Raw genomic sequence first — 11,980 nt, 5'->3', positions numbered from 1 at the left:
CACAGTATCAAAGGCAGCAGATAGGTCTAGAAGGATGAGAGCAGAGGAGAGAGAGTTAGCTTTAGCAGTGCGGAGAGCCTCCGTGACACAGAGAAGAGCAGTCTAGGTTGAATGACCAGTCTTGAAACCTGACTGATTTGGATCAAGAAGGTCATTCTGAGAGAGATAGCAGGAGAGCTGGCCAAGGACGGCACGTTCAAGAGTTTTGGAGAGAAAAGAAAGAAGGGATACTGGTCTGTAGTTGTTGACATCGGAGGGATCGAGTGTAGGTTTTTTCAGAAGGGGTGCAACTCTCGCTCTCTTGAAGACGGAAGGGACGTAGCCAGCGGTCAAGGATGAGTTGATGAGCGAGGTGAGGTGAGGTAAGGGAGAAGGTCTCCGGAAATGGTCTGGAGAAGAGAGGAGGGGATAGGGTTAAGCGGGCAGGTTGTTGGGCGGCCGGCCGTCACAAGACGCGAGATTTCATCTGGAGAGAGAGGGGAGAAAGAGGTCAAAGCACAGGGTAGGGCAGTGTGAGCAGGACCAGCGTTGTCGTTTGACTTAGCAAACGAGGATCGGATGTCGTCGACCTTCTTTTCAAAATGGTTGACGAAGTCATCCGCAGAGAGGGAGGAGAGGGGGGAGGGGGAGGAGGATTCAGGAGGGAGGAGAAGGTGGCAAAGAGCTTCCTAGGGTTAGAGGCAGATGCTTGGAATTTAGAGTGGTAGAAAGTGGCTTTAGCAGCAGAGACAGAAGAGGAAAATGTAGAGAGGAGGGAGTGAAAGGATGCCAGGTCCGCAGGGAGGCGAGTTTTTCTCAATTTCCGCTCGGCTGCCCGGAGCCCTGTTCTGTGAGCTCGCAATGAGTCGTCGAGCCACGGAGCAGGAGGGGAGGACCGAGCCGGCCTGGAGGATAGGGGACATAGAGAGTCAAAGGATGCAGAAAAGGAGGAGAGGAGGGTTGAGGAGGCAGAATCAGGAGATAGGTTGGAGAAGGTTTGAGCAGAGGGAAGAGATGATAGGATGGAAGAGGAGAGAGTAGCGGGAGAGAGAGGTTGGGACGGCGCAATACCATCCGAGTAGGGGCAGAGTGAGAAGTGTTGGATGAGAGCGAGAGGGAAAAGAATACAAGGTAGTGGTCGGAGACTTGGAGGGGAGTTGCAATGAGATTAGTGGAAGAACAGCATTTAGTAAAGATGAGGTCAAGCGTATTGCCTGCCTTGTGAGTAGGGGGGGAAGGTGAGAGGGTGAGGTCAAAAGAGGAGAGGAGTGGAAAGAAGGAGGCAGAGAGGAATGAGTCAAAGGTAGACGTAGGGAGGTTAAAGTCACCCAGAACTGTGAGAGGTGAGCCATCCTCCGGAAAGGAACTTATCAAGGCGTCAAGCTCATTGATGAACTCTCCAAGGGAACCCTGAGGGCGATAAATGATAAGGATGTTAAGCTTGAAAGGGCTGGTAACTGTGACAGCATGGAATTCAAAGGAGGCGATAGACAGATGGGTCAAGGGAGAAAGAGAGAATGTCCACTTGGGAGAGATGAGGATCCCAGTGCCACCACCCCGCTGACCAGAAGCTCTGGGGTGTGCGAGAACAGCACGACTTTTGATGCTCCTTGGTTGGGGTCTGAGCAAATTATTTGTTGCGATTGCAAACGTAATAAAATAGTGGTCTGATAGTCCAGGATTATGGGGAAAAACATTAAGATCCACAACATTTATTCCATGGGACAAAACTAGGTCCAGAGTATGACTGTGGCAGTGAGTAGGTCCAGAGACATGTTGGACAAAACCCATTGAGTAGATGATGGCTCCGAAAGCCTTTTGGAGTGGGTCTGTGGACTTTTCCATGTGAGTATTAAAGTCACCAAAAATGTGAATATTATCTGCTATGACTACAATGTCAGATAGAAATGCAGGGAACTCAGTGAGGAACGCTGTATATGGCCCAGGAGGCCTGTAAACAGTAGCTATAAAAAGTGATTGAGTAGGCTGCATAGATTTCATGACTAGAAGCTCAAAAGACGAAAACGTCGTTTTTTTTTTTGTAAATTGAAATTGGCTATCATAAATGTTAGCAACACCTCCGCCTTTGCGGGATGCACGGGGGATATGGTCACTAGTGTAACCAGGAGGTGAGGCCTCATTTAACACAGTAAATTCATCAGGCTTAAGCCATGTTTCAGTCAGGCCAATCACATCAAGATTATGATCAATGATTAGTTTATTGACTATAACTGCCTTTGAAGTGAGGGATCTAACATTAAGTAGCCCTATTTTGAGATGAGATATCACGATCTCTTTCAATAATGGCAGGAATGGAGGAGGTCTTTATTCTTGTGAGATTGCTAAGGCAAACACCGCCATGTTTAGTTTTGCCCAACCTAGGTCGAGGCACAGACACGGTCTCAATGGGGATAGCTGAGCTGACTACACTGACTGTGCTAGTGGCAGACTCCACTAAGCTGGCAGGCTGGCTAACAGCCTGCTGCCTGGCCTGCGCCCTATTTCATTGTGGAGCTAGGGGAGTTAGAGCCCTGTCTATGTTCGTAGATAAGATGAGAGCACCCCTCCAGCTAGGATGGAGTCCATCACTCCTCAACAGGCCAGGCTTGGTCCTGTTTGTGGGCGAGTCCCAGAAAGAGGGCCAATTATCTACAAATTCTATCTTTTGGGAGGGGCAGAAAACAGTTTTCAACCAGCGATTGAGTTGTGAGACTCTGCTGTAGAGCTCATCACTCCCCCTAACTGGGAGGGGGCCAGAGACAATTACTCGATGCCGACACATCTTTCTAGCTGATTTACACGCTGAAGCTATGTTGCGCTTGGTGACCTCTGACTGTTTCATCCTAACATCGTTGGTGCCGAAGTGGATAACAATATCTCTATACTCTCTACACTCGCCAGTTTTAGCTTTAGCCAGCACCATCTTCAGATTCGCCTTAACGTTGGTAGCCCTGCCCCCTGGTAAACAGTGTATGATCGCTGGATGATTGGTTTTAAGTCTTAAACTGCGGGTAATGGAGTCGCCAATGACTAGGGTTTTCAATTTGTCAGAGCTAATGGTGGGAAGCTTCGGCGTCTCAGACCCCGTAATGGGAGGAGTAGAGACCAGAGAAGGCTCGGCCTCTGACTCGCTGCTTAATGGGGAGAACCGGTAGAAAGTTTCTGTCGGCTGAATGAGCAACACCGGTTGAGCAAGTTCTCCTGTATATTATGAGTACAACGACTGCAATTAGAAGGCATCATGTTAATGTTACTACTTAGCTTCAGCTGTTGGAAGTCCTGACGAACCATGTCCAGACAAAACGTCCGGAGTGAAAAAGTTTAATGAAAAAAGTTGAGTGAGGGAAAAACAAAAAATATAAAGGGTAATTTAAAAGTAAAAACCGTAAAGTTGTCAGGTAGCAAAGTAAGGTTGGCAACAAAACGCACAGCAGCACGTAAACAAGTCTGCAAGACTCAAAGGTGTCGACAGCATTCCACAGGGATTCTGGCCCATGTTGACTCCAATGCTTTCCACAGTTGTGTCAAGTTGGCTGGATATCCTTTGGGTGGTGTAACATTCTTGATACACACGGGAAACTGTTGAGCGTGAAAAACCCAGCAGCGTTGCGGTTCTTGACACAAACCGGTGCACCTGGCACCTACTACCATACCCTGTTCAAAGGCACTTAAATATTTTGTCTTGCCCATTCACCCTCTGAACAACACACATACTGTACACGATCCATGTCTCAATTGTCTCAAGGCTTAAAAATCCTTCTTTAAGTTCTTAAGGCTGAAATCCCGTTAACGGGATCGATATGACAACAGCCAGTGAGTGCAGAGCGCCAAATTCAAACAACAGAAATCTCATAATTAAAATTCCTCAACCATACAAGTATTTTACACCATTTTAAAGATAAACTTCTCGTTAATCCAACCAGTGTCCGGTTTCAAAAAGGCTTTACAGCGAAAGCACACCAAACGATTATGTTAGGTCAGTACCTAGTCACAGAAAAACAGCCAAAGAGAGGAGTCACAAAAAGCAGAAATAGAGATTAAATTAATCACTAACCTTTGATGATCTTCATCAGATGACACTCAAAGGACTTCATGTTACACAATACATGTATGTTTTGTTCGTGTCACGTTCTGAATCTTCAAATTCCCTGTCATATAGGAGCCAAGGCGCAGCGTGCCGGTAATTCCACATCTTTATTTAAGGAAACCAAAACCAAAATAATTAACAGGTACGCAGCAAGAAACGTAACGCACTGTGCCGTACACACACAGAAATAACAATAACCCACAAACACAGGTGGGGAACAGGCTGCCTAAGTATGATTCCTAATCAGAGACAACGATAGACAGCTGCCTCTGATTAGGAACCATACTCGGCCCAATAAAGAAATACAAAAACAACATAGACATACAACACATAGAATGCCCACCCCATGTCACACCCTGACCTAACCAAACAGAGAAAAATGACTCTCTCAGGTCAGGGCGTGACAGTACCCTCCCCCCCAAAGGTGCGGACTCCCGGCCGCACACCTGAACCTATAGGGGAGGGTCCGGGTGGGCATCTACTCATCTTGGTGGCTCTGGTTCGGGGCGTAGCCCCCACACCGCCCGCTGATCCCCCCGCCTCTGTGTCGCCGGAGGAACCAGACCGTGGATCAGCGCCGGAGGCTCTGAACTACTGACTGCCGCTGACGACTCTGGGCTGCAGGCCACCGCTGAAGATTCTGGGCTGCAGACCGCCGCTGAAGACCCTGGGCTGCGGACCACCGCTGAAGACTCTGGACTGCGGACCGCCGCTGAAGACTCTGGACTGCAGACCGTCGCTGAAGACTCTGGGCTGCTGACCATCGCTGAAGACTCTGGGCTGCTGACCGTCGCTGAAGACTCTGGGCTGCGGACCCTCGCTGAAGACTTCGGGCTGCGGACCCTCGCTGAAGACTCTGGGCTGCAGACCACCGCTGAAGACTCTGGGCTGCGGACCGTCGCTGAAGACTCTGGGCTGAGGAGTGTTGCTGGAGGCTCCGGGCTGAGGTGCTTCGCTGGAGGCTCCGGGCTGAAGTGCGTCGCTGGAGGCTCCGGGCTGAGGTGCGTCGCTGGAGGCTCCGGGCTGAGGTGCGTCGCTGGAGGCTCTGGGCTGAGGTGCGTCGCTGGAGGCTCCGGGCTGAAGAGCGTCGCTGGAGGCTCCGGGCTGAGGAGCGTCGCTGGAGGCTCCGGGCTGAGGAGCGTCTCTGTAGGTTTCCCGGACCGGGGAACCTCGCTGCAGGCTTCGTGCCATGGATCATCACTACTGGTTTCGCGCCATGGATCATCACTGGAGGCTTTGTGCCATGGATCATCACTGGAGGCTCCGGGCCATGGATTATCACTGGAGGCTTCGTGTCATGTATCATCCGTACAGGCTCCGGGCCATGGATCATCACTAGAGGCTTTGTGCCATGGATCATCACTGGAGGCTCCGGGCCATGGATTATCACTGGAGGCTTCGTGCCATGGATCATCCCTACAGGCTCCGGGCCATGAATCATCACTGGAGGCTTCGTGCCATGGATTATCACTGGAGGCTTCGGACCATTGATCATCACTGGAGGCTTCCTACGGTGAGCTGGAACCGGTCTCACCAGACTGGGGAGACGCACAGGAGACTGGGTGCGCTGAGCAGGCACAAGGCACACTGGGCCGTGGAGGCGCACCGGAGGTCTGGAGCTCAGGGCTGGCACACCCCATCCTGGCTGGATGGTCACTGTAGCCCAGCAAGGGCGAGACGCTGGCACAGGACGAACTGTGTTGCGCTGGTGAACGAGGGGTACCATGCGTAGAGCAGGCGCAGGATAACCTGGGCCGTAGAGACGCACTGGAGACCAGACACGCTGAGCCGGCGCACTTCTTCCTGGCTGACGGCCAACTCTAGCACGGCAACTGTGAGGAGCTTGCACCGAGCGCACCGGGCTGTGAGTGCGCACCGGCGACACAGTGCGCATCACCGCATAATACGGTGCTTGCTCGGTCACTCACTCACTCGCTCAGGTCTCAACCCCGACCTCGCCAATCTCCCCGTGTGCCCCCCCCCAAAAAAAAATTGCAGCTGCCTCTCGGGCTTCTGTCGTTGATTCTCCCCGGTCCAGCTCGTCCTCCCAGTCAGCGCACGCTGCTTGGCCTTCTTGTGGTGGGTTATTCTGTCATGTTCTGAATCTTCAAATTCCCTGTCATATAGGAGCCAAGGCGCAGCGTGCCGGTTATTCCACATCTTTATTTAAGGAAACCGAAACCAAAACAATTAACAGGTACGCAGCCAGAAACGTAATGCACTGTGCCGTACACACACAGAAATAACAATAACCCACAAACACAGGTGGGGAACAGGCTGCCTAAGTATGATTCCTAATCAGAGACAACGATAGACAGCTGCCTCTGATTAGGAACCATACTCGGCCCAACAAAGAAATACAAAAACAACATAGACATACAACACATAGAATGCCCACCCCATGTCAGACCCTGACCTAACCAAACAGAGAAAAACGACTATCTCAGGTCAGGGCGTGACAGTTCGATAAAGTTCATATTTATATCTGAAAATCTCAGTTTACATTGGCGCGTTATGTTCAGTAATGTTTTGCCTCCAAAACCCCCTGTGATTTTGCAGAGAGCCACATCAATTTACAGAAATTATCATCATAAATGTTGATGAAAATACAAGTGTTATGCATGGAACTTTAGATAAACTTCTCCTTAATGCAACCGCTGTGTCAGATTTAAAAAAAAGCTTTACCGAAAAAGCACACCATGCAATAATCTGAGTACGGCGCTCAGACACAAAAACATGCCAAAAATATATCCGCCATGTTGGAGTCAACAGAAGTCAGAAAAAGCATTATAAATATTCACTTACCTTTGATGATCTTCATCAGAATGCACTTGCAGGAATCCCAGTTCCACAGTAAATCCATCCTTTATGTCAAAATACCTCCTTTTTGTTCGCGCCGTCAGTTCACAAATCCAAATTTACGATGCGCAGGCCAGACGAAAACTTAAAAAATTCCATTACAGTTCATAGAAACATGTCAAACAATGTATAGAATCAATCTTTAGGATGTTTTTATCATAAATCGTCAATAAGATTTCAACCGGAGAATTCCTTTGTCTTTAGAAATGCAATGGAACTCAGCTACCTCTCACGGGCGCCCGCATGGCTGAAGCTCATGCACATCTGGCAGATACCTAATACAATCAGCTCGTATTCCCCTCCACTTCACAGTAGAAGCCTCAAACAAGGTTCTAAAGACTGTTGACATCTAGTGGAAGCCTTAGGAAGTGCAATATGACCCCACAGACGCTGTATATTGGATAGGCCAAGACTTGAAAAACTACAAACCTCAGATTTCCCACTTCCTGGTTGGAGTTTTTCTCAGGTTTTTGCCTGCCATATGAGTTCTGTTATACACAGACATCATTCAAACAGTTTTAGAAACTTCAGAGTGTTTTCTATTCAAATATACAAATAATATGCATATCTTAGCTTCTGAGCCTGAGTAGCAGGCAGTTTACTCTGGGCACCTTCTTCATCCAAGCTACTCAATACTGCCACCCAGCCATAAGAAGTTAACCTGTCTCCTCCCTTTCATCTACAATGATTGAAGTGGATTTAACAAGGGACACCAATAAGGAATCATAACTTTCACCTGGTCAGTCTGTTATGGATAGAGCAGGTGTTCTTAATGTTTTGTGCACTCAGTGTCTTTTGTTGCTGAATACAAAGTCTCTCAGACTGATTCTCTCACTTATTCGCTCCCTCCCAAGTGAGATTTGTAAAGCATTGGAACAAAGGCTTGGCATGAACTTCTCACACCCGTATTCACATTGTTCTACTACACATTTAATCCAACTTAACATGTCCTTTGGAAGAACCCAGAGGTGTGTGTGAAACAGCCAGGACGTGTCTTCTTGAGAGGAAAAAGTGGAACTATTTTTCTCGTTATCCCTCTATTATTCTCACTTCTACTTCTTACTGTATTTTTCTTCACTCCTCACCTCCCCCTGTTCTCCAGCTCCCCCTCTCCACTCATACCTCTCTCTCTCTCTCTCTCCTCCCATCCTCGTGTTGTTTGGGAAATGAGAACCAGATGTTGCTTATTGTGCAGAAGTCACTGAGGGGGAGAGGAGGAGGGGAGGAGGGGAGGAGGGGGGAGGTCAGTCTGCTGTAGTGAACAGCAGCACACACGGAGGTAGAGAGGAAAGAATGGATGAAGGAAAAGACAAGCAAGGAGGAGAAGAGGGTCAAGAGTTCTCATCCCCCTGATGTGGTGGGGTAGTGTTTTAGATTCAGCTAAAAAGTTACTGCGGCCCTATGCCCACAGGCCTGAGACGAAGGAGAGAGGTTTCCTGACAGATATGACTGGGCCAGGGTGAGGGAGCCTGTGCAGATTGAGAGGTGGGCTGGGTGGGTTGAGGTTTGTGGAGGGCCTGATTCAGCAAGTCCTGGTTAGGGTGTCACGTCCTGACAAGTGTGTAACTTCTGTGTTATGTTGAGTTACATGAAATCTCAGTCTCTCGCTGTTGTACTTGTAGGCCAACTGTTCTGTCGATAGTGCTGTGCTTGATATACTGGAGAGGTTGTGGTTTCCCACTTTTTGTTTTGCAGATGGGATAAACAGACACTTTGGCAGTCAGACTGCAAAGGAATGTTCTTCTCCCTCTTTCTGTCATACGAACTTCTATGGCTGTGTCTTTGGGTGTGTGTGTGTGTGTGTTCATGTGTGCGTGTGTTAGTCCGTACTTGTGTGCGTGAGAGATACTTTAGAGTGTGCCTCAATGTAGGTTACCCAAAGGTTGAATTGCAAGCAGCTGGCCAGCCCACTTCCTGGCTGGGTTAGGAGTGCTGAGGCTGAGGTCTGAATGTTGTTGGGGTGGGACGCCCATCTAGACTGACTAACATCGCTGCCTGCTCTATTTCTCTGGAGCACAAATCTATATGAGCATGTGAGTGGGAGATGCTCTCCCGTCACTAAACATTCCTCCTCTCTGAGCCCTTTATCATATGTTTACCATACATTACCTCTTCTCTTATCCGTTCATCCAGCCATCCTTTGTGAATGTTAAATCAAATCACAAACTGTATTTGTACATGCTTGGTAAACAGCAGGTGTAGACTAACAGTGAAATGCTTACTTATGGGCCCTTCCCAACAATGCAGAGAGAGATTTTTGTTGTTGTAATAATAGAGAAATAATAACACGTGGAATAAATACACAATGCATAGCGATAACTTAGCTAAATACACGGGGTACCAGTACTGAGTCAATGATAACTTAGTACTGGTACTCTTAAAGGGAGTGCTCCTAATCTCAGTTTGTTACCTGTATAAAAGACACCTGTCCACAGAAGCAATCAATCAATCAGATTCCAAACTCTCCACCATGGCCAAGACCAAAGAGCTCTCCAGGGATGTCAGGGACAAGATTGTAGACCTACACAAGGCTGGAATGGGCTACAAGACCATCGCCAAGCAGCTTGGTGAGAAGGTGAGAACAGTTGGTGCGATTATTCGCAAATGGAAGAAACACAAAAGAACTGTCAATCTCCCTCGGCCTGGGGCTCCATGCAAGATCTCACCTCGTGGAGTTGCAATGATCATGAGAACGGTGAGGAATCAGCCCAGAACTACACGGAGGATCTTGTCAATGATCTCAAGGCAGCTGGGACCATAGTCACCAAGAAAACAATTGGTAACACACTACGCCGTGAAGGACTGAAATCCTGCAGCGCCCGCAAGGTCCCCCTGCTCAAGAAAGCACATATACATGCCTGTCTGAAGTTTGCCAATGAACATCTGAATGATTCAGAGGACAACTGGGTGAAAGTGTTGTGGTCAGATGAGACCAAAATGGAGCTCTTTGGCATCAACTCAACTCGTTGTGTTTGGAGGAGGAGGAATGCTGCCTATGACCCCAAGAACACCATCCCCACCGTCAAACATGGAGGTGGAAACATTATGCTTTGGGGTTGTTTTTCTGCTAAGGGGACAGGACAACTTCACCGCATCAAAGGGACAATGGACGGGGCCATATACTGTCAAATCTTGGGAGAGAACCTCCTTTCCTCAGCCAGGGCATTGAAAATGGGTCGTGGATGGGTATTCCAGCATGACAATGACCCAAAACACACAGCCAAGGCAACAAAGGAGTGTCTCAAGAAGAAGCACATTAAGGTCCTGGAGTGGCCTAGCCAGTCTCCAGACCTTAATCCCATAGAAAATCTGTGGAGGGAGCTGAAGGTTCAAGTTTCCAAACGTCAGCCTCGAAACCTTAATGACTTGGAGAAGATCTGCAAAGAGGAGTGGGACAAAATCCCTCCTGAGATGTGTGCAAACCTGGTGGCCAACTACAAGAAACGTCTGACCTCTGTGATTGTCATCAAGGGTTTTGCCACCAGGTACTAAGTCATGTTTTGCAGAGGGGTCAAATACTTATTTCCCTCATTAAAATGCAATTCAATTTATAACATTTTTGACATGCGTTTTTCAGGATTTTTTTGTTGTTATTCTGTCTCTCACTGTTCAAATAAACCTACCATTACAATTATAGACTGATCCTTTCTTTGTCAGTGGGCAAACGTACAAAATCAGCAGGGGATCAAATACTTTTTTCCCTCACTGTAGATGAGTCGATGTGCAGGGTTATGATGTAATTGAAGTAAATATGTACATATAGGTAGGGATAAAATGACTAGGGAGCAGGATAGATACTAATAGATACAGATGGAGTGTCAGAATGGAAATCATTTTGAGAAGATAAATGGTTGTAATACTGCCTAGTGGGAGAAATTAGTTACTGTATGAGATGGAAATACCAGGTGACATGGAGAGGGGAGAAAGAGTGGGAGAAGAGAGGAACAGATGTGGAACGAGGGAGAGAGAGAATGGAAAGTCTGAAAGAAGATCCACATTAGAAGCCACTAGAGTGAAGCTTGAGAAAGTTATGAACAAGTGTTTAATGGAGCGAAGATTATTACATTTCGTAAAGTTATAGAGATCAGAAATGTCTGTTAAATGGCTTCCAATCCAAACAGAGCTAGATTCTGAAGAATCTCCTGCAAGAGGGCACATAAACAGTTAAAGGATGTGGAGAAAGAAGAGAGGAGAAATAGAGAAAGGGGATGGGTTAATGGGAAGAGAGGAGAGAACAGAGCAGAGATACTTGGTGAGTGGTGGTGAAGGAGGAGAAGGAGTGGGTTCTGTTAGAGACCTCATCAAAGTAACTACTTTGCAGCGGGTGAGGAAATAGGGCTGAGAGAGAGAGGGAGGGAGCGGAGGAGGAAATACTAGGGGTGAGAGAGGGAGGAATAGGGGTGTGTGAGAGAGAGGAAGGGAGCGGGGGAGGGTGGTAACAAGTTTAGACTGTTTCTTAGTATAAGTTTTAGAAAATGTTTCATATCATTTCAGCTTTACTGGACACCTCACTCTTAAATGAGAGTATACTCCCTCCCTCCCTCCCTCCTACCCTCCCTCCCTCCTACCCTCCCTCCCTCCCTCCTACCCTCCCTCCCTCCCTCCTACCCTCCCTCCCTTCCGCTGGGTTTGGCCTGGAGGCTCAGATGTTTTAAGAATTCCAGATGTCATTAATAGAACTCAGTTGGAACACTGCACTAAGAAAAGCGTGATCATTCCATCACTTTTTCCACTTCTCCATTCCCGGGGCTCATGACTCCAGCCATGTCCAAAACACCCTCCCAGGTTCAACTAGGTTCTCCTCTCTTCTCCATCCATGCCCCCTGGTAAGCTGTAAACAATAGCTTGTTAACAACAAGATGGAATGCACAGAACAGCACAGAACCAGCTCTTCATTCTGAGCTCGCTAAGCATTCCTAGGGCTCTATTCAATCCGTAGTGGGATTGACAATTAAAGGCAATGTTCCCGGGGTCGCGGAGACCGCATTCACGGGAAACGCTGCGTATGTCTGTCTGCTCAATCGGGAAATGATCTACATTTTAATCTGGATCTTC

Source organism: Salmo trutta, chromosome 5 (genome assembly GCF_901001165.1).
Source record: "Salmo trutta chromosome 5, fSalTru1.1, whole genome shotgun sequence".
Taxonomy (NCBI): Eukaryota; Metazoa; Chordata; class Actinopteri; order Salmoniformes; family Salmonidae; genus Salmo; species Salmo trutta.
This window is presented reverse-complemented; position numbering follows the sequence as displayed.